This window comes from Pinus tabuliformis, chromosome 3_1 (genome assembly GCF_031772625.1).
Source record: "Pinus tabuliformis cultivar Carrire ecotype Pingquan chromosome 3_1, CPIR1, whole genome shotgun sequence".
In the NCBI taxonomy this organism is placed as follows: Eukaryota; Viridiplantae; Streptophyta; class Pinopsida; order Pinales; family Pinaceae; genus Pinus; species Pinus tabuliformis.
The window spans coordinates 317,217,680-317,243,022 of NC_142301.1; positions in this window are offsets into that span (position 1 = coordinate 317,217,680).

Here is a 25,343-nt window from a genome sequence, read left to right on the forward strand (position 1 = left end):
GAGATCTTTTTTTTTTAATTAACCGCTGCGTACGGGAGATCACATGTTTTAATCGATAGCTGCGGAAAATACGATGAAGAAGAGCTGTAAAGAGATTGGTCACATCTCATGAGCACAGGTGGCAAATGAAAGTGCAGTTAACTTGAGTTTAAACCCAAAAAACCCATCATGAGACCGTTAAGCAATGAATGCATGGTTTATGGAGTAAGATCGTAGGATAGGAGTGAGTAATGGAGCTATCATATTGAATCATTGCACATAGTAGAACTTTTCATGGTTTGATAACTATGCATAATCATGACTTTAATTGCTATTTGATAAAAAAAATTGCTCATACCTTTGGAAACTTTGTCATTTCTTGCCCATAGCTTTTAACCAACTGTTCTTTCTTGATGTCTTTGAGATGCTCCATGTCTTCATGGAATTTGCTCACTTACACCTGCATTTTCATGATTTTTGTACTAACATTTTGACTGTGATTTTAAAAAACAGAGTGGTGGTGGCTGCGAAAATCGTTTCTGGCTGCGGAAACTGCTTCTAGCTGCGGAAACTGGGACAACACCCACTTAGCTGAACAAATGTGGTTAGAAAAGAACTAACTGAGTGAAAATAGTTCTAAAAGGAACCTTTATTGATGAAATGAGAATGAAATGAGTGGAATGGAATGAAAATGAAGTGGAGTGAAGTGAAGAGAAAATGTGAATGAGATGGAGATGAAGTGGAATGGCAAATGAGGTGGAGTGAAGATGGAAAGAGAAGGAGAGGAGATTTTTTTTTGGAAAATATAGAGTGTCAAGTGTCATTGATTTTCACTCCATATTTTCTGTATAAGATTGCCAATCTATGATTGGTTTTCAGGCTTATACAAATTTTTATTTTTTTTAACTGAAAGAATCAAAGGCTAGGCTGGTGGGGAAGAAGGATTCTTCTCCACTAGCATTATTGCAGAATTCTCTTGGAACATCTTGACAAATTCTTCTTTTGAGAGTGGCTTATGATAAATTTTCAATCGGTGGCCATTCACAAGAAAAGAAATCTGAAATTCATCAATGGTCTTGATTCTTACTACTCCATTATTAAAGACTTTCTCAATTTCATATGGCCCAAGCCAATGGGTCTGAAATTTACCTTTAAATTCTTTGAACTTGGAATCAAACAGTAATGCCCAATCTCCCTCTTGAAACTTTTTCTCTTTGATGTATCTGTCATGCCATTTAGCTCTTTGATGTTGAACTAGATCAGTCTTTAAAATTGCTTCTTGTCTGATCTCATCTAGCTCATTTAGCTGCTCCATTCTGTGCTTTTGGGCTTCTGATAGATTCATCCCCAACTGGACTGCCATCTTGAAAGTCTTGACTTGAAACTCAATGGGGAGAAGGACTTCTTTCCCATAAACAAGTTCATAGGGAGAATGTCCTGTTGTATTCCTCCATGTAGTTCTGTAGGCCCATAAGGCTTCAGGAAGCCTTTTTGCCCAATCTTTTCTGTGTAGATGAACAGTTTTGGTGATGATGCTATCAAGAACTTTGTTTGTAGACTCCACTTCGCCATTTGCTTGCGGATAGTAAGGAGTAGATTTTCTGTGCTTGATTTTGTATTCTTCCATTAGCTTCTCCATCAAGTTAGATGTAAATTGGCTTCCCTGATCTGTCACAATTTCTCTTGGGACACCAAAACGAGTAAAAATATCCTCAAAAATAAATTGAACAACTGAATTTTCAGTGGCAAAAGGCAATGCTTTGGCTTCTACCCATTTAGTGACATAATCAGTGCATACCAATATATACTTTTTCTGTTTAGATGGTGGATTAATAGGTCCAATGAAATCTAAAGCCCATTTTTCAAAGGGTTCGATGAGTACCTGTGGTTGTAATGGCATTTCATTTGAAAGAGTCGGTCTCCCAACTCTTTGGCAGCTGTCACACCTTCTGACATATTGTTTTGCATCTTTGAAATGGGAAGGCCAATAATATCCTAAAGAAAGGATTTTACAGGCCGTCCTTTTGTCAGCAAAGTGTCCACCACATGGTTCATCAAGACATGCCTTGAGGATGTCAGGCATTTCATCTTCCCGAACACATCTTCTGATCACACAATCTAGCCCTGTTTTAAACAATTCATTAGAAATCCATGAATAACTTGAACTCTCCTGAATAATTCTTCTTTTTTCACCAGGAAATAAATGTGGAGGTAGCTTTCCTGTAACCAAATAGTTAGCAATATCTGCATACCAAGGAGTCTTAGTAGTTATTGCAAATAAATACTCATCTGGAAACTTATCCTCTACAGGAGAATCTTCATTAGTATTTTGGATTCTAGACAAGAAATCAGCTACTGTATTTTGTTTCCCTGGTCTATCCAACACAGTAATATTGAATTCTTGTAAAAGTAAGAGCCATCTTGTAACTCTGCCATTAGTAACAGGTTTATTCATGAGATATCTAATTGCAGAATGATCAGTATGGACAAAAGTTTCATAGCCAGTTATATAGTGTCTAAACTTATTGATTGCATGAACAACAGCTAAGAACTCTTTCTTAGTGACAGTATAGTTTAACTCGGTGGGAGTCAAATTTTTACTGGTGTAGTAAATGGCATAAGGAACTAAATCCTTTTGTCCCAACACAGCTCCTAGAGCTGTATCTGAAGCATCTGTGGAAATATGGAAAGGAAGTTTCCAATTTGGCCCTCTCAAAATGGGTGCTTCAGATATTCTTGTTTTCAAAGTTTCAAATGCAGATTGACAATCAGGATCCCATTTGAATTCACAGTCTTTTGTAAGTAATTTGAAGAGTGGAGATGCTATTTTGGTGAAGTTTTCAATAAATCTTCTATAGTATCCAGTGAATCCAAGAAAACTTCTAACATCTTTTTGACAATTTGGAATAGGCAACTTGGAGATGACTTCAACTTTTGATCTATCAACTTTAATCCCATCCCCTGAAATATGATTTCCTAAAACAATCCCTTCAGTAAACATCATAAAGCATTTTTCATGACTCAATGATAGTTTTGTTTCTTTACATCTTATAAGGACTTTTTCCAAATTCTCTAATGCCTCTTCAAACGAATTACCATAAACTGAAAAATCATCCATATAAACCACTACACAATCATGGATTAGATCGGAAAAGATTCCTAGTACTGCCCTTTGAAATGTTGCGGGTGCATTACATAATCCAAAAGGAAGTACTCGGTAAGAAAAAGTTCCCCATGGGCAGGTAAATGTGGTCTTGTCCTGATCTTCAGGTGCTACCTGAATTTGATTATAGCCACTAAAACCATCCAAAAATGAAAAATACTTTTTTCCTGCTAAATTATCTAATACCTGATCGATAAAGGGTAAAGGAAAGTGATCCTTCAAAGTTTCTTTGTTCAATTCCATGTAATCAATGCATACCCTCCATTTACCATTCTTTTTAGGTACTATAACCAAAGGAGAAACCCATCGGCTATCTGAAATTGGATAAATGAAGTTTACATTAAGTAGTTTTTGGAGCTCTTCTTTCACTATCTCCCTAAGGTTTGGATTCATCCTTCTCTGAGGTTGTCTGATTGGTCTACTGTTTTCCTCAATGTAGATGTGATGAATGCAAGTCTTAGGGTCAATACCTTTCATATCTGTATATTCCCATGCAAATGCAGTAGAATGCTTTTGCAAGATTTTGGTTAGTTCTTCCTGTTGTGATCTTTCCAAATTTTTGTTGATATTCAATGTTTTACCTGGAAAGATCTCAATGGCGGAACCACCAAACTCTTCCATAGAGAAAAGAGACATTTGTCTAGATGATAGATACTCAATATCATAATCTAACTCAAAATTGTGTGTGGTCATATTCTGAAGATGTTTCAAAGTTTTCTAATGTGTTCTGAATTTGACTATCTTCACTAACTTCAGAAATGGTAAAGATAGGTTGTATAGCATCTTCATCATCAATCCACTCATTATCTCCTATTTTTGTAATTGCTTTTGCTGGAGGATACAGATTGAATTTCTTTGTCAAATTACCATCAGAAATATACATATCCCCAGACCTACAACTGATGAAAGCATCAGCTGTGGCTAGCCAAGGTCTTCCTAAGATGAGAGGGTGTCCTCCTAAATTACTCTTGGGGGTTAAAATCATGAAATCTACTGGATCTTCCCAAGAGTCTAAGGAGACCGAAATGTCTTCTAATACACCATCTGGTTTGATAATTGATCGATCTGCAAGTTGCAGTAAAGTAGGTGTAAAAAGAAGATAGGAAGTTTCAGCTGTTCCATAGTCTGTCTACTCATAATGTTGATAGCAACCCCTAAATCAATCAAAGTATTTGGAATTTCTACCCCATTGATATATGTTTTGACAATTGGACTACCGGGATCTACATACTTCTGCATAGTAATTTTTCCCATCATGATGTCTGCAATTTTCCCTACCAGGTGGATTCTTCTTGTATCTCTAGGTTTCCTTCCTGGTCTTTTAAGACTCAACTCCTTTATTGTTTTTGCTAGAATAGAAATCTCTCTAATGGCTTGTAACAAGGGAATCTTGATACCGACGTTCTTCAATTCATCTAGAAAATCATAGTCAGGCAACAAGATTTGTTTTTCCACCCCTTTGTCAATTTGTAATCTTTCAGGAAAAGGAGGTGTGGATAAAGATGCAGGTTGCTCAACTATAGGATTTGTGGGGGTTAGCTCTTTTTCTTTTTCTTTCTGAGTGCTTGGGTTTTGAAGAGATGCTTCAAAACCTTTATTGGCTTCAAGAGAATCTTCCTCAGAAATGCTTTGCTTTTGGGAATCTATAGAAGGTTTATCTAAAACTCTACCAGATCTGAGTTGTACATCATTGAGAGGAACAATCATATAGGTAGGAGATTATTGAACTTCTACCATGTAAGCATTTTGAGGGTTTTTATTATTGGGGTTCGGCAATGGCTGAGAAGGAAGTTGATTTGACTTCTGTTGGAATGGAAGCAAGAGTTGAGAATTTGGATTCTGTTGAGAAGGTTGTTGTTGTTGTTGAAATGGCAATGATAGTTGTGGATTTTGATTTGGAAGTTGTGGAGCTTGCTAGTTTTGAAAAGATGGAGTATATTGATAAAATTGAGCGAATCTCCCATAAGGATTTTGCATGCCCTGTACCCATGATTGAAAAGGATTTTGAGGTTGGGACCAAGGTTTTTGCCAAGGATTCCAATTTGGTGGGGTTTGAAAGTTCATAGAGTTATTAAACCCTTGGTTTTGTTGCCCCTGCCAAGGTCTCCTTGCAACAAAACAGAGAGACTCAATTGTATTTGGATCTTCTTGGAAGACAGCTTTGAGCCCAGGAATTGAAGGACAATCCTTGGTCTCATGATTCTCTGAACAAATCGCACATGTTTCTACAACTTTTGCATCCAAGGGACATTCCCTGAGAGCATGTTTCTTTCTACATTTTGGGCAAAAGATGGCTAAAGCTTCAGCTTCTGCTTTCTGCTTATTGTGGATCTTAAGAGTGTCTAGTTGCTCACTAAGACTTCCTAAGATATCAGTTTTGAATTCATCAAGCATATTGCAAATCTCAACCCTAATTACTGATCCAGTTGCAGATTTGTTTGCTCTGATGAGAGAAGGATCTCTAGGCCCTTTTCCAGTTTTAGATTTTCCTCTTGAGAGATGGACACACAACTCTGCTATATCATGAAGTGGAAGTTGAGATATATCTCCTTTTCCCATCATGTTCAAAATATCTATCCATTCATCTCTAATGGCTTTTAATAGAAGGGCCTTCAAGGTTTCCTCATCTAAGTTATTCATTTTTGCTCTTTTCAGATTGTATTGGATTCTTTCAAGTAAATCCTCCAAGTTTTCATCTTCTCTTTGTACCATTTTAAATACTTCATCCTTGTGGTTGGTGGGAATACAATAGTCTAGGTATCTATCCAAAAATGTTTGTTTCATATCATTCCAAGTCCTAATGGATTGAGTGAGTAATCCCATGAACCATTTCAAAGCAGCTCCTTTCAATGTTGAAGGAAACAGTTTGAGTTTTTGAGAGTCTTCCAGATAATCATAAGTTCGACACACGACCTCAAACTCAAATAGAAATGTTTTAGGATCCTCATTTCTTAACCCATGAAAGTTTGGGAGGACAGATGGTGAAATATTTTTCATTGTTGCTCGATAATCCTCATCGACTATAGGAAATCCAAATGAGTTATCTCCATCCCTATTTCCCCCATTGTTACCTCTACCTCCTCCATTATTTCCTCCTCCCCCTCCTCTACCTCTACCAAATCCGTTAACTCCCTCCTCTGTCATGGTAGCTTCCTCAGAGATTTCAGAGTCCTCTGGTTCCTCTACTAATGGCGAACGAGGAGGAATTTCTCCCTCTTCTTCCTCAGGTGATTCTACTTCTTCAATTACAATGTGTCTCCCTGGAGAAGGAAAGAAAGGATCTTTTCCTAATTCAGATTTGATGGATGGTGTGGAAGAGTCTCCTAACTCAACTACTACCTCTTGAATTCCAGGAATCCTAGGGCTAGGAGTGTAGGTTGGAGATGATGGAGGTGTCTCTTGTCTATTCCTTGAAGTAGATGGAGTTGTGAAAATCGAACTCTTGGCTCTAGCTAAAAACCTTCCCCTAGAATCTCTTGCTCTATGCATATCATTTTTATTTTTCTTCAAGTCAGGCTAATAATTCTCTTTCTGATCTTCCAGGTCACTCTAGGTGCAAGAAGAGAGCATACTCAAGAAACTATTAAACCAATAACTTTCTCTTTTCTGATCCTCCAGATCACGCTAAGTGCAAGAGGAGAGCATACTTTGAGAGGTTATCAATTTTCCTTCCTTGAAATTTTTTTTTTTATTTATATTTTTTTTTAAGAAATTGGCTACCTAGTTTCACTTCCCTGGCAACGGCGCCAAAATGTTTGGTCAATTTAGTGTGTTCTAAATTGCTAATTAAAATGTCAATCCGGGATTCGTAAACTGACGAAGTGAGGTGTACTATATGTACAAGATAACCATTTTCTTAGTCTTTTGTCGTTTTTGAGTTTTTTAGTTTGTTTTTGGATTTATCTTTTATGGATTCCCTAGTGTGTGATGGCGAAATTGAAAGTTAAGTATGGATGATAATGGTGATTTCTACAGTGATTTTCCAAACTTAAAAGTGTTCAAAAAGAAAGCTCTAAACTAACTGTAATGAAATCAATTCTCAAGAGGAAGTAAATGTATCAAATAGTGAACTAATGACAATGGCCCAGTAACCTTACTACTGTATGAAAAAGAAAGTAAAAACTAAACTTAAAGCAACTCAAAGACTGAAAGCAAAGCAACTAAATCACACTACTTCAACCCCTATTCTGATCCTTTACCCTTCAACTCAATCTGCCTATGGGGAGTAATCATAAACAAGCTGAGTAATATGATATCTAAATTGCAGGAAATTAAATTGCATAAAAGGAAACTAAGATTTAACTAATCACACTACTTCAACCCCTGTTCTGATCCTTTACCCTTCAACTCAATCTGCCTATGGGGAGTAATCATAAACAAGCTGAGTAATATGATATCTAAATTGCAGGAAAGCAAACTAAATCATACTACAATAAGTAATATTCTGATTCCTTACTAATAGAGTCACTTGACTATAGAAAGGAAATCATAAACAGATGAGTAATATGATGTCTAAGTAGCAGAAAAATAAATAAGCAAAACACAATTTGAAAAATGACAGTGCTGAAATTAAACTTCAGGAAATGAAAATCAGCAGATAGGACAAGATGATCTCATGTCAGTAGTTATCAAAAAAAAATATGTAAATATGCCCGGGCTACCTACAACAAAACCTGTAAAAGAAGCACTGATCAGCTAACAGTTAGAAAAGAAACATAAAGGAAATATAGACAGCAAATGAACATCAGAACAACACAATATATATATACAAGCAAAGATTTAAAAAAACAGTAAATGAAAGCAAGTAAGAAACTATACAAAGCTCTGGTGTACAGGGGCCCTCTGCAACCTCGGCCAGTCAAACACTTAGTCACGAATCAGATTCAGAAAAACAGTCTTCTCATGTATTTAAAGCAAAGTGAAATGCAGTACAGTGGGCGACAACAGTCGAAATTACAATACAAAAAGCTAGTCTATTCAGCGTATATCAACGCGTTATTTATAAAAAAAAGGTGCTGCAACTAATTCCTAGATTTATGCTGCCAAGAGACACGTAAATCTCCTTGAGCCGAGATCTAGCGTGATGATCATGAATTCATGGAGTGGTGGCTGCTTGGTTTAGTTCACAGACTGCTCTCCAGGTGTGCCAATACCTCCGGAAACTAAGGATCATGCCACGCAAACCTTCACGTGGGCAAAACAGAGCTGTGCCACCGCAAAATTCCTCATTTGGCCCTTCCTTTGACCATCATTGACCGCGACTGTTTATGAGTGATTTGGCTGATCTGAGGGGACACACCCCATGTACATGTCACGTGCAGCTTACCCATGTGGCTGGTTTCTCCATTGGACACCTGTAGCATAGCCTTTAACAAAATGGCTGCGGAAACTTGGGCTGGTTGCGAAAAGTGACAAGTTTCCGCAGTTGCTTGAACAAAAATCTAAATCAAACAACAGTCATAAACATAGTTAGGAAACCATTTCATAAGCTCTTTTTAGACTATTATGCAATGATTTGACAGCTTGGTGGATGAAGTAAATGGAAAAAGAAGGCTGAAAGGGTATATAGGGAAGTGCAGGTTTGGGACTCAACAAAGTGTATCAGAGATCCCAAGTGTTACAAGAGAAGCTTAAGAAAATATTTGATAAAAGAACCAAGGCAGAAGATTTCTACTTTGGAGACAAAGTTTTAAGATGGTATTCCAGGAGAGAGGATAAGGGAAAACATGGGAAGTTTGACTTCCTATGGAAAGGACCTTTTATTGTCCATGCCGTACAAGAGAACAATACTTACTATCTAAAAAACTTGGATGGCATAGAAATAGAAGAAGGGTCAGTTAATGGTCGGAATGTGAAACATTACTATGATCCTACCTTTTAATGTATTCTGATTTTTACATGTAAATACTATATCCTTGGTAATGTCACAGTTTGGATTGGATAGTAACTTCCTGGAGTTGAAGCCCGGAGAGAAGGCCCTAAGTTTCAAAAGTGTTACTATCATACATACAATAAAGAAACAGGCAGAAGAATATTTCACAGCACAGTCAAAGTCATTCAGAGGTCATCTGACTTATTGTTCTTGACCTTTCACCAGGAAAATCCATCCCCAAGTGGAGCCGGTGTTATGCTTCTATACCAATAGGTGTCATATCTCATTATTGACTTAATGGGCTATGTAATATGTTTATGCCTTTACTTTTTGCAAAGGTTTTCCATATTGTTAAAAAATGTAAAGAGGGTATACCCTAAAAGAAAATCAAAGGGTCAAAAGAAATAAAATGGTCAAAAAAGTGAAAGAAAATGAACCCCACCAAAAGAAAGACCAAGGAAAGTGTGCAAGTCTAAATGCCACTACTTTTTACTCTTATGTAATAATAAAATTGTGTGCAACTTGTAACTTATGCCACAATTGGTGAATAGTCAAATAGTTTAAACTTGACTAGTTCATATTTTCACTTTTATGTTTTAGAGATAGAGAATAAAATCTGACCAAACTGTTTAATTTTGGTAGATAAGTAGACAGGTAGGGTGAATAAAAGGAGCTCGACATTTTAATCTGAGCCCTTGGATGTAATAAGGTTAGACTTAGATAGATTTCTATATGTAAAAGAAAAAGTGTGATAAGGGTTTGCCAGTTCAAGTGCACCTTAATAAAGAAGAAAAAATGTCAGGCTAAAGTAGGTAGGGTAGGTAGATGGTGTTTCAGAATTACTTGTGATGGATAATGTCTCTAAATGTGTTAAGTTTCACTTTTATCACAAGTGCAAGGCAAATATTTCACTTGATGCAGTTCAAGCAAAACAAGGTTAAATAATTAACTTCCCTTCATATTTTTCCCTAAAAACTTCACTAATTCCCCCTAAAGTATTAAGGTCTTTGAAAATTAAAGGGGCTCAGAGCATTTCTCTGACTTCTGGAGGGACCGGACCCTCGGCCCAATTTAAATGGCCTAAGTACTTAAAACCATCCATAAATCATTCATTTACTCTCATAAGTCATTTCCTAAGAAAAATCTTATTTTTCTTAGGAAAAACGTGCAATATCACAAAAAAACCCCTTTTCCACTTTAAGCCTAAGTTTAAATGTATACTCTAATGTTTTTACTTAGCGCTCTTTATCACATTGCTTCATATTAATTTTTGACTTATATTCTATAAATCCTTTGCAAAATTAACCCACTCCCGTATTATTTAACTATACAAAACCCCAAAATAGTATATATCTCGCCCTGGTTAAATATAACCATAGTTACTGGTCAAATAGGATTAATTGGAATTAATTAACCCTTACGGTTAATTAAGAACCACCCCCCAACCAATCGCATTACCCCCGATACAATTAAATATTTTTTATTGTGTTGGGCCCGCCACAGTCAAACTCCATCGCAATACACCTCCCAACCATTGTTTGATACCGTCCCCATCATCCGACAGTCGATATCAATATCGCACCCCCCCTAGTGACCACACGTTAACGCGCGATCACCAGGCGGTTTTCCTCCCATACCTCTGCCACGCAGTATGCGACTAGTGGAATCGTTGTCCCCCGGCCGAAAACTGCCCACCTCCAAAAGCGGTGCGATCATATACCGCTTACCGCTCTCCATAAAATGACAAAACGTCATTTCCCTGCATACGTCACCCACCCAATAATCCAAAAAACCCCCACCAACCTAGATTTTGCAAATAAAACCAATGAAATGTCATTTTCGATGTTTTATACAGCAAACTGTGTTCCCATGCAAAGCGACGTCCCGGTCAACCACTGAAGCTTTTCAACCGCCACCTTGTCAGAAAATTTGCAGCGATGCTGTCTAGAACCTTTTATCTGACCTGCCATTGCACTATTCACTTCCCCAATACAGGTATTTACCCATTTCCACCAAAACCCTGCAAGTTTTGGTTTTATACTGAATATTCCACAGAAAGGACCAATTTCACTATACATTTAGTCATTGTTCACTATATAGGTTCCCAAACCTAATGTTTTCACTATTTTTCACAGAAAACCCAAGTTCCATTCCTGAATCCACAAGAACCAATGATGGAAACTCCTATAGCTCTGAATGTCACACCTATGAACACCCCTCACAAATATTTAGATTATCTGCCCCTGCCGATAAAGATTTTCATATAAAAGAGTTATCCGGTAATAAAAACCACCTTAAGATCTTTTGCCAAGCTAGAGACAGTTATCTTAATGGCTCTGACATCTTAGGACTGTGGGAATCCAACCTTCCCATGTACTTCCTCCCTTCAGTCCATGTTTTCCCAGATATCATTCATCACTGCTGTGCCAATTATGACCCTAACCAAAGAGCAGTCATGTCCCCAAGTCAAGCAGTCCTTTTTCCCATAATTGCCCAGTCTATCAATGAAATGCTGCAATTCCACTCCAGTCATGCTCTCACTCCCCTTTCTATGGGATACTTACTTGAAAGAGCTCCCCAATTGTCTCAAGTAGAATTGACTCGCATCTGTCAGATGTTCATGGACCCTAAACATCAACCTAAAGGCCCACCTCCTTATCTGCAGGTTTTCTTTACAGATACATGAATAATTATTATTGATATGATAGCCTCAATCATGGGATTCAATTCAACTTCGGAGAGTATGTTGATGAGATAACCTGGGTATTATTGTTAATTTTTACTCCTGGACAGCCCCCTGCTGTTAAATATGATTATGCCTCTTATATTGCCAACAAAATTCATGACCAATTCCTAAGACTGGACAATGAAGGAGTCTTTAAATACACTACTTTCATCTATCATCTTCTGTTGTATTATCAGTCAGATAAATTCCCTTTCCATGTCAAGAAACTTGATACTAGAGGCAAGCCAAGGTCTGTCATTTTTTGGAGTCCCATTTTCCATAATTCCATTGAGACCCCTTACACCTACAATGAGTTCATTAACCTATTTGTCCATCCAGCAACCACTTTATTCACAGGAGTTTCCCCTCCTAGGATAAATGGTGATATGAAGAAAATCCTCCAGCTCTCCAAGTAGTACAGGATAGGTGACTAGTACCTATATAAGAATCACATAGAAATCAGGATCTATGGATGTGAACTCTACCCTTTTAAGCTGCCAAAGTATGTTCCAATGAGACTCTTTGCATTAGAATCTTTCAGGAAAATGATAAATGCAGACCTAGTCCATTTTTGTAATTCCAAGAAGAAAGCTCAACTTAGAATCAAGAACGAGCTAGGCCCTTCTGTCTGTAACACTAGGGAAGCATGGAAAGAAGCAGAAATTTTTTTAGAAGAGCAACTTAAGTTACAAAAGAGTTTTGGGTGGAAACCATATGATCCTAATAGTTTTATATGTGATAGGAGAATGAAGAACAGGTTGTCCCCATATATTCACCATAGAATTCCAGAAATTGAAAAATATGCAAATATGGATGAATGGAAAGAAGGTACCCTAATAGAGCCTGATAGTGAACAAGTCAATTTTGAGAAAGTTATGAGAGATCTTGAGAAAACACTTGACTTGGATTCTTTTGGGTAGGTACCATTTAAGTTATCTGAAAGGTCACGAGTTGGTGCCTCCAATGCTGGAACCTCTCAGCAACCTTCACAGGAAACAAGTATACCAGCTACAGGGTCATCAAAGGGCAAGGAATTAGAGACCAGCTTTCAACACACTGAACAACCTACAATGTCCAAGCAGCCTGAAAATTCCAGAGAACAGGCTCAAATACAGACTCCTCCCACTTAGGTCAATATAGGAGAGCCTCGAATTCTGCAATCCTTTAAATGAGGAAAGAAACAAAAAGAGAGATAGGGAAAAAATACCCCTACTAGTGAACCATCAGGACAACCTGGAACAAAGAGACGGAGGTTAAATCCCATTTCAGAGGAGGAATTTGCAGAAGAAAATACAGATAGTCAGAGGGAAGAAAGAGTGGAAAGCCAGCAAACTTTCCCAACAAGAGGAAAATTCCCTAGCTCTCAGAGGCAAGAGCTAGAAAGGCAGAAAAGCGTAGAGATATCTTCTTCCAAGCCACCAGGGACTGATGCCTTAGACATCAAGAAAACATTCACATAAATAAAAGCCAGGAATGATCCATTGAGGCTGCAGGTTTATAATTGATATTTGAAGATGGATCCTACAAATCAACAGAGATTGATGTCATCCTATGACATCAAAGAAGGCAAGATGATAATGAGCTATTTCAAGCCCAAGGTTCAATAGCCTAGATCAGCAGCAGATTATCTCAGAACAAATTTTGAATTCATGGCAAAGGATATTCATCCTTTGGATCAAATTGAGTTGCATAAGCAAACGGGAGAAATGATTTACTCAACCTTGTCTGGAAAGGAAATGATGGCCCATAGGTTACAAAATTCGTTGGACAAAAACTACTGCTCAACTACACTTGGAAAAGGCCTCCTCTCAGGCCAAAGATAATAAAATAAAAACCTTAGAAGAAATAATTATTGGATTGGGACATGATCCCAAAGATGCAAAGGCTACAGAAGCCTTGATAAAAAGGAAAGATGAAGATATTGCTGCCCTAAGGAAGCAACTAAAACTGCCACCTTCAAGACATCCACAGACTGATGAGGTTATAAAGCAAAAATCTAAAGAAGAGCTGATGGATTTACTCTTAAAGCACAATGAACGACTGAATGATACTGAACAAGCACTTGAAAATGCATTGAAGGACAAGCAGGGAGAGTCGACCTCCCAGCCTCCCAATGTGATACTAGTAGTATCAACAGTAGTCCCATCAACTCTTGGAGCAACATTGGCACCAGATATTCCAGAAGTCACAGTAGAGGTAGTTACAGGTACAACAAAAACAATAACAACAGGAGTAGCACAGGGCAGTACTGCTAATTTGAGCACAGAAGAGCTAATAAAATCAATGGAGGACCTGAAACTACAAGTTTCAGAACTAAATAAGCTAAAGGAGCAATATGCCAAAATGGAACAAAGCTATGATCTCTCAAAGATAAATGTTGCAGAAAAGACAAGAGAGATTAAAGTGTTAGAAAACAAAGTAAAATCATTGGAAAGAGATCTTACATTTGACAAACCTCTAACAGAAATCAAAAGAATTCTTTGGGCCAACATCACTCAATCCATAAATGATGTTTGGCCTTCTATCCAAGTAATTTTTGAGCAGATTGATCTTGTGAAGGCAGCCCAAGAAGAAATCCAAAGAACAAAGGCAGAATTAGGAAAAATGCCTGAGGAAGCCAACAGGCTTATACATTTTTTGAATACTAGAAATAAAGAACAACTGGAAGAGTTAGGCATTAATGATAGAACAAAAACCGTTTTGGAAATCAAAAGGGTATTAACCAAGAAAAATTTAATGCAGAATTTAGAAAGAAGATGTCATGACATGCGAGCAGAGATTAATGCTTTTATGGAAAAGTTTGATATTTTGTAGAATAAAGGGCTACCCAGTCCTTTAGTGATTAATGACAGGTTAATGAGGCATAAAGATTATGTAGAGAAAATGAATAATTATGCAGGCAACCAAGCAGGTTCATCAACAAGTGCATTAGGGATAAAATCATTGCCTGCAGGCAGGGTGCTCTACGACAACCTAGAGAACTTATTCTATGTCCAGCATGAACTAAAACACTTGTTCCCCATTCAGCCTACATTTTTCAAGTATACAAAAACAGATGAAACCCTCAGAAAGCTTCAAAAAACCAGAATACCACAGCCAAAATGGTGGGAAGAAATGCTTGAAATTTTGTAATTTATTCTAGGTAAAAGGTAAATTTTGATTTTTACTACAATCAATGAAGATAAAGAGGATGAAAAGAGATCAACAGATAAAGAGTATCAGATGCAGGTAAAGTGTATCAGTAGGAAGGTCAAAACAGAGCAGCCAGCACATAATTACACCAAGGACAGCAAGAGGCCAAATCATAGGGCCTAACTCCAACACATTCTCGAAAATAGGGACAGCAAACCATTCGGTTGCCTTATCTGTCATGTACGAGGTCTTCTAGCCCTATTTTCTTGAAGGATATGATTAGTTGCCCCAGTTTATATCTCACTTTGTTATGAGACATTTCATTGTAAAATTTTTTGTATAAATACCCCCTCAATTGGAGTATTGAGGGTGGATTCTTAGACATTGTTGTAATATTGACTATTTTGGAATAAAGTGTTGTTGGACCAACTTTTGTATGGCTTGCTGGATAAAGAATTGAAGAAAAGGACTTTTCACAGATTTATTGAATCAAACATCAGATCTATAAGTCCTCTATACCTTATGCTTTAAAGTTTTCCTTGTTTATTATATCATCTATGTTCCACATCTGAATGATAAACGAGAAAGAGTAATTCAGAATATGCTTGATTGCACTCTATTTTCAATCGTTATTATTCTCCATGTTTTCTTCTGAATTAGGATAAACAACGAAATCTTAATTGCTCCTGTTTTCTAGTTTGTTCATTTTGATTATTTATTAAGGAATACTTAACTGCTCTTTAGTAGTAATCATTCAAGTTCCCTATTTAAATATGCTAAAGGATACTTAACTGCCCTTCACCCATTTTAAACCCATTCCATTTATCCCAAGTCTTTATTTGTTCCCTATTTGACCATCTTGCCCTGTGAAACCATCTTTTGTTAAGAAACCAAGTCCAGTTAAGCCATCTTCTTTGACTCCATTAGCCCAATGGCCTGAACTACTCAGTTTTACCCCTCTTCTATTGAATATCACCACCCAAACTCAAACAAAACTCCTAAACCTCACAACTAGCCTAATATCTTTCAAAACCAAGCTAAATCATAAAGAGAGAGCCCTCTCTGGGTACAAATTGGCTAGATTCTATACCTAAAAGTTGGTTTGTGGTTACCTCGGACCCCTTTCCTCTTCCCAACAACTTCAAGGAAAATTTGATTGATAACAAAACCCTCTGTTTTCATTTCCTCTTAAATATTAAAGGCTACTGAAGCCACCAAGAACAACCTATTGTTCCAAGTTCCTTTCTATCAAGAATCTCCCATTTTGTGTACGTCATACTCATCGAGTTCTTTTTTTCTGCTCAATTGTAAGTACATATCTTTCTGATACAAATAATCTTCCATCTACATCTTCCACAGCTAATAGTTTTGGCCGTTAAATTTTTCAACCCTAAACCTACCATCATCCGCCATTGCTCCCACTCAAACCAGGAACCTTTCTCTCTTGCGATTTTATCAGCCAAATAAACATTCGACCCTGATACCAGTTGTCAGAAAATTGTATACTACAGAGAAATGGAACACATAAAATATTGTGGAATCACAAACACAAAAAACACATAAAACAAGAGAGACACACATATACGTGGTTCACCCAATTTGAGCTACGTCCATGGAGAAACAACTAGTCATTCCTTTATATTATCTAGCAAAATGAAGAGATACAACCTACATCAGATCTGATGTAATTTCCTCTTCACTCTCACACAGTCTCCTCTCTCTTTCTTACTCAGAATACACACATACACAACCGTAATAAAATTACCTCATATATAATGAGGGGTTTCCTTGGGAAAAAATCCCTAAATTAAACATAACTTCTACCATCATATCATCCACCTATTGAATGGCTCAGATTAACTACGAAATTATAATATTTTACAAGGAAATTTTAAATCTATCTTTAGCTTCAGGGGCACTGCCCCTGAACCCCCACCGAGGACCCACTAGCCCCCAAACCCCTGCAGGGGGTACAAGTCCCCCCCTCCCCCCCCCGACGTGGAGGGTTGTATAGTATTCCTGGGGTATACATCTGGGTGAAACAAAAGACCTTTGAATTAGGAAGATAATTAGGCTCCACACCCAACATATTTTGGATCTTATCAACAAGAGCGAAAACCTTCCATTTCAATGCATCCTTGAATGAGATTGTTTCATTAGGGTTTATGAAGGATGAAGCTCGACCTCGTAGCCTCAAATTTAATATCACGGTGGAATTCCTTATAATTCCATAATATTTTAGTTGAAGGTCGTCTTGTAGAAATTTCCCCTCAAATAACAAATATTAAAAAGTAGTAGGTATACCTAGGTTGTTCTAAATGGTCTACTTCAAGTTTGCTACTAGATATGAGCCTCCAATCAAATAGAAAGAGGTCACCCTATTGAATATTTTAAAGGAAATATGGAATTTTTCCATCTTTTCCTATCTCTTAGCCATATTTGGGAGAAAAATATGAAAGTGTCTCCCATGGGTGGGTGAGTCCCCAATATTCAATACTATAAGCCCTAGATCTACCACAGGGGATATCTACATAGGTTGCTTCAAACCCCATGAAAAATTGAATAAATGAGATCCCTACCCTCTGGGAAAATGTGAACAATGAATAACTATGTATGGCATGCAAGACATAACCAACCCCAAAAAAGCACACTGCTATCATAGACAACATTCAAAGATTCCCACTGCATCATTTTCACCCATTCACAGTCATAAAAATAGCATATATTGGGTCCTTCACAAACCCACTGATCTTGGATGTTTTATTCAAGACAAGCCCATCCTTGAGAGCCTTCCATGAGGTCAAACCCTCTCAATCCTTCTAGACCCTAAGCCACAAGGTGATAGAAAACATGTCGATTATTCACATGAAGGATCCGAGACAAACCTCTTTCATCGCCATAGATGAGAGTGATTGTGACGTCCCCCAACCTTGGTTTCCTAAAGAAAAGCGACTTCACTCTTTTTCTCATGAACAATGGTGTTGCCCAATAGAAAACTAGATAGAAGAAAAACCCTAGTGCAAATCATATTCTCCATTGCACTCCTTGTCTCAAATTTTGATGATAATATATCTACACCAATCAAAATTTATCAAAAAAGAGATTAAAAAAAATTACAACAGTTATATTTTTGGAAAAAAAAAGAAGAAAAAAATTCAATCAAAATTTATCAAAACAAAACCCACCAATGTTGACCTTGACAATATATATGAGCTAATTCAATATAAATTTGGTCAAAATGGGAGAGAAACAAAAGGGATGTGCTAAAAAGTATAGGACAACTCATAAGAAGTTAAGAGAGAACATGGGATACAAGAAGCAAGGATCAACTGAAATCGTGATGTTATGCAACAAGATCAAGCAAGACTAAAGAGATAGGTTGACAAAAATCATGCAAAATTAAAAGACCAAATCAGTAAATTAGAGGATTTCTTGACAAGCCTTTCCAAATCACAAAATATGGCCAGTTCACAACAAAATTCTCCAGTTACTTCAAACCCTCCAAGTTCGTTTAACACATCTAAACCACAAATAAATATACTTCCTAATTTCATGATGATCATAATTAATTTACATCATATGATTGCCTAATTGTTGCATGTCGACCAAGACCAAAACATGAATTGTCAAAAATTGACAGGAATGAAAAACAAGGTGTGGCATGTGTTAACAAAGAAAAAATATATTTTGAAATATATTGTATTTTTAACAATGATGAAAAATTTAGATATGCATCCATGCAACTAGAGGGAGACAAATATAACTTGCACATGTGGTGCAAAAGATCAAGATATTCAATAAATTGGAATAAATTTAAAGACAAATTATTTAAACGATTCCAAGCACTAGTAAAAAATGGCTAATTAGTTACTAAAACAATGAATAAAATTTGCATATAAATGACTATTTTTCAATCGGTGACCAGTAGTAGCTAATTTACAGTATCTTATAACGTGACCAACTTTTGGTCGTTTTTAGCTTAGTCATTAATCGACTGTCTCAATTTTATCATCTAGTAGTATATTTAGTCACAAATTTGGTCATTAATTTAGTTATTGATTTATTCATTAATTAGAAAACCAATTAATGACCAAAAGAATATGACCAAAATGTTGGTCATGTTATAAGATATTGTAAATTAGCTACTAATAGTCATATATATGCAAATTTTAGTTGTCATTTGAAACCAATTAATGACCAAAGAAATATGACTAAATTTTTGTCATGTTATAAGATATTGTAGATTAGCTACTAATAGTCGTATATATGCAAAATTTAGTTGTCATTTGTAATGAAAAATTAATCATTTGCAGTAGTCATTTATATTTTTTTGGTAGTTTCATATTCATTATATAAACGACTAATTTAGTAGTTTATATTAATTTCATTTATTTTCATTAATAATCATTATAAACGACTAATTTAGTCGTATATTCATTTTATTTGTGTTCATCATTAATGAATATAAACTACTGATTTAGTAGTTTTAGATTGATTTTATGTGTTCATTATTAATCAACATAGATTAATTAGTATGATTTTGCGACTAAATTAAAAAAACATCATACAATGTGAATTGGTTCATCTAATATGAAAATTCAAAATTACATATGTTAGTTAAAATACTAAACAATATCAAGTGCAACTATAAATAATTTCAACCACAGAAATTATATTATATGAAATGTCGAGTATTACAATATGAGTTTCCAACTTCACATTGGTTAGACTACAATTTACAAATGAAATGTTGTTTCATCACTATAAAACATTATCACTGTGTTGTCAAGTCATTGCAGGTGAATTCACCAACTATGAAAACTTGAACATCAATCTCTATGTGTGTGTCTTATGTAGGATATTGGATTTAAGGGTACCACTAGACCGGTTCTCTTCTCTCTCTCTTTGCATTTGTTGCTCCAATGTTAGTGTTCTCTTGTTTCTTCAAATCTTGTTGCTTACCATCAATACTAAGTTATTTTTCTAAAAACAAAAGAACCTAGAATGCAGAGTGTAAGACATGAAAGACGATGAACACTAGAATATAAATGAAAGTAGACTATAAAGGATTTATATTACATATACCTCAACATCAACAATGTTAAAGTCATTCTTCCCCATAAAAGCAAGAAACTTGAACAAGTTTTCTTTAGTTGAGTGATAGTGGCCACTATGTGGTCAAATGACTTGTATAAATAAATTAAAGTCACCATAGAAAAGAACACCTTAGTAACTTAGTATTCAACCTTCAAGGAAAACTTAGGCACAATCATGCCAACTAAGTTACATGCTAAAAAGCTCAAAATGTAAATAACTTGTTAAAACAAATAATTTGAGGTGGGATGTCTAATTCTTGTCATTTTATTTGCAACAACAATTTGTTGTCTAATGCATGAACCTGGTCAAGTATATAAACATCATGTTCTCAAATAACAATATGAAAGTAAACTTTTCTAATAATCATGAAAATCTTTCAATACAAAACAATTAAAAGGATTTCAATCAATATCGTGTAATATTAATTTCATCTTCAAGCTTTGGTTGTTGTTTGAATAGACATAATACCAAGTAATTTCAATTTCATAGTTAAAATACAAAGCGAAATCGAACTAAACGTTCAAAATACAATCAAACAATAAAGAGAGGATATCATGGAATGGACATTGAAATTATGAAAAAATTGTTTACCTGTCCATCGATATCTTATCACGCGTTCCTAAAACATTTGCTTGCCCAAAATAACCATGAGGTGAAAGAATCACAACATTAAAAACCATATGAATACTTACTAGAAACATTTCCAAAGTCGATGGTTGAAGTGCCTGAAGGATATCCAACAACAAATGAATCATATCCAAGACATGATCTCTATATTGTCTCTCCATCCTTTTTCCAATCACATTTCATGTAACCTGCCCACACTAGAGTCAAGTAACAATCAAATGAAGGAATTGACATTTTATTATTATCTTTTATATGTATAAACTTTGAATATAATTTGTTTTGGTAACATATTAATTCATATTTAAAGCCTTCTTGTCATGAGAATGTATCAATCAAGTAGAACATCAGAAAAATTGACCTCAATGAGGTCTTCTAATAATTTCTACAATATCAATATTTGTCTTGTTGTGATATCTTGGATAGAAAAAAGCATATTTGCAAATGAAAAATCCATATATTACTTATGTTCAAACTATTTTCTACCTTTACCAAAGAGGATTATAGCTTGGTTAAACTCTATATCCTTTCATTCAACATCAATTTCTACAAGATAAATGTCACACATTATTGTTTCCAATTTCTCAAAATGCTAGATATGATAAATTGAAAGTCACATAAAAGCAAGAGAAAACCATTTTCTAACCAAAACAAATAAACAAACAATACATCTAATAAAACTTCACACCTAAGAAATTACTCTGCCACGTGCTCCGACTAAAGGTGATATTCTTTGAATCATATTTAGGTCATATTTAATGGGATATTCGTATTTTTACCATGATTTCAATTTGGTTCTAAAAGAAATATATAAATCCAAGTTATTATCAGTTAACTTCAAGTATAATTCAAAAAAATAATGTCATTATAACGTATGGAGAGAGAAACAACTTCATAACTAGGATTATCTATTTTAGTTTGGTTTGAGTTGAGTTGGTATTTGAATATATAGTTTTCTCTAAAGAAGTGAAATAGAAAGATGAGAATCAAAATAACCCTGTGAATTTTTAATTAATTCATATTATATATCTCTAAAATAGCCAGGTCATCCTTCTCTGCTATTTGATAAAGATTTATTGGCATAGAATAATAATGAATTAACTATCAAACACAATGATGCAATATATTAACCAAGGAAAGAAAAATGACATGGCTTTGGTATTTGTGTGCTCGAAGGAAATCCAACAATGGTTGTGTTCTTTATTTATCATGAAATAATATTGAAGACAAATGTTGGTTCAGAAATTGAACTTCGTTAGCAATAGGAGATGGTCGTGTTGGGTAAGGAAAGGATGAATTGAAGGGCTCAAGGTCTAGCTCCAATACATAGTTATCCTTGTCACTACAAAATACAAAGTTGTCATCATTTGCTTATCTAGGTAAAAATAAAAGTGAGTTTGTATTTGTGCACTTGTGATAGTATATGAAAAAGAGAGAACTAGTGGAAATAAAAGTGTGTTGTCCCATCATTCAACCTAACAGAAAAATTATATATTCAGTTGTTGACTACAGTGGAAATCAAATGTAAAACCCACTCAACTTGATCTTTACATGACATAGTCATAATGAACTAGTACAATAGAAGCATGCTAACTCATAAATAAGAGATGATAAAAAAGAACAATGGAACATTATTTCCTACCACATAATTGGGATGAATAAAATTTCGACAGAATTCATCCAAAAAATGAGAAGAACTTATGGCAAAAGAACATATCATTAGTGTTTTGTACCCTCTTTAACACATGTGTCCTAGGGAAGTAGAGAAGGCCAAATGTAGTAGGATTCCAATTGTGTGGGATATAAAAATAGAAATGTGGAAAAACACACCCACCAATTCACGAAATTTCACTCTAAATAATAGAACATGTTGAGTATAGTAACGATGGAAATATATCATGTATTAAGATCAATCCCCTTATTGGTCATTAGTTAGCAAGGCAGCTGGTAACTTTTACTCGTAAGTAAAAAAATCATAATTAGTGCAATGACTGTGTGGATCTTTTTGTGAATGTTTTTACATTTATATTATGGTGTCCTTGTAGGAGAGAGTGATGAAAGTTCTCGAGGTTTGGTCAGACTGGTTTCTCCTTTCATATGCTTATGTGAATGGAAACAGAGCTACCTTTCTTTGGTTTGGAAATTCAGGTGTCCCTCCCTTTCATTCAATATGTGGAGATGCCCCACCATTGAAGTACCTTGATAGTTCTAAATCCAATCTTACAGATATAACAGATGGATCTGGTCTAAATCAAGATGCTGGTATGGTGATTGGAGAGGGATCAAAAACTCGAGAATTGTTTAGTATTCCTCTTGTGGAGCTTGAAAGATAGTGTAGGAAAACTGGTCTATCTATTTTTGGTGGTAGGGAGGTAATGTTTTTCCTATTGCTTAGCTTAGAAGAAGAAGAGAAGCATAAGAACCAAGATCAAGACGAGGATTTCAGGTATGGGTATAACTTTGCAATTGGAGGGAAGCATGCAAGAGAAACTGATGCTTATATAGAATTGGGAGGGGGAAGGTGGAGCACGGGTGAAGAAATAAAATCCATACTTTATGATGATAAGGCATATATATAATTATCATCATCTAGGAAAAATGTTCAGGAATAATCATCTTTACGGTCATAGGTTGAGGAACGTGAATCAGTGGATGCCTCTTGCAGTGGAACTTCACCAAAAAATGTTGGTGTGGTGATGGTAGTGTCGCATGATGTGCCCCCAAAATTTCGAAATATTCTAGGCAGTGTCAAGGAAAATTTATTTCTCTACTCCTTAACTCATATTTCGCCCCATCTGCGTTTTGATAGACCAATTTTCAAGATCATAGAATGGTATTTTTCTTTAATGAAGGAGTCCAAGGGCTAACAACTTAAGGACATCATCAATTTAAAAAAAAATGGACAACCTTGTCTGACTTGCAACGACTTGGGTGTCAAACTTGCTGCCGAGCCAATGTTTTTCACATGTCAAAATTTTCAGTATGACTTGGGGTTGAGTTTGAATGAGAGGATTTTTCTTAATATTGTTTAGTCAAGGAAAAGAACCAAATTCAAAGTCCATTTGAATTATGATTCATGAAGCATAGTAATAGAGTTGGTAAGCCTAATAGGGCTCATCCTTGTCGTGATGTGTTACATTCGAATGGCATGAATGCATGAATTTCAAAAGGCTGAGATATGATATAAATCTTGGGAAATTTTGACTAAATAAATAATCCAAACCTGACACTTGAGATATGATATAAATCTTTGGAAATTTTAACCAAATACATAACCCAAACCTTAAACCTAGTAGTGTGAAATCCATTGTTTGAAGTGTGGCTACTGAAACAAATTTCTTAAATAATTTTAAGAATTAACATACAAATAATTTATAAAGGCATGGAATTTCGTTGTCAATCAAATGTCAAACTGGATAAAAATTAAAGCGATAACCCATAATGACAATCCAAAATCGACAAGGCATATTGGACAAATGTTCAAAACTCATTGGGAACATCCTAATCCTACAAGCTGCTCATCTAAAGCAACCGAAAATGTTACCTTGCCTGGGAAACATGGAATTTTAATGATATAAATGACAAAAAGATAAATAATTAAAATTGACTATTAGAACCAACGCAAACAATGAATGATAAACAAAATGAAAATGGGGCAAAATGTCGCATACCCACTCCATGAGACTTCCATCCGCTTCCATACTCGATGTTTCCCAAGACTAAGCAGGTCATTCCACTGGTGTCCACATCCTCATATCCACATACAACCTGCATTGGTCATACCCTTCTGTAAAGAAAAAAATAAAAGAAAATGAAGCCAGAAAGCCTTTTTACTGGTCAATGGTTTAAATATTTTGAAGCGTGTATTTAAAAAGAAGATTCTCATACCAATATCCTTGCTTTCTTTGAAACTCTATTCAAATACATCACTTCCTCCAAAAACTTTACATATCGTGGATCGTCATAATTCAAGTCATCAATTAAACGAAGTTCTATCATCTCTAGAGCAGGGGTGCTCTGAAGAAAGCAACCTAATACATTGATTTCCCTATCATGAAATTCAGTTATGTCTACATAAACCTGTATATATGGAGATGAGAGAGTGGGGATCTCAGACGTTGAGGTATGACATATTTTGAAAGTTCCTGCATTGCATTTCAAAACCAAAATAATCCAACTCTACACTCATTTATGAGGTAAAAGACATAAATATTCATTATGAACATCATGGAAAACAAACATGGAAGAATTTTATGGTATTTTCATATCTATTGAATATACTGAATTTGCAAACAGGACATAATAATGAACCAAAACAAAGTCATTACTTGGTTTTGTTTCATATCTATTGAATATACTGAATTTGCAAACAGGGCATAATAATGAACCAAAACATAATAGTCCACCTAAGCTACATCAATATATACTTTGTATAAAAAACAATTATGCTATACCTGACAACTAAGTAGAAAATGCAAACATTATTAAACATTGAAACATGTTGTTTGTTGCACATGTAAAAGAAAAGTAAAAATTATGTTTTTACCAAGATAAAGTTGTCACCCATTAACAAACATTGGAGATTAGGAAGCCTCTCGAACAACAAAATTAGAAGACACATATTTCTTTAAGCAAAGGTACAATACATATGACCAGATCCTTTAATGATTTAAATCTCCCCATCATCTCAATCAATATGTCCACAAAGAAATTGTATGCATTATCGAGATATGAGTCCATTTCCAGTACGG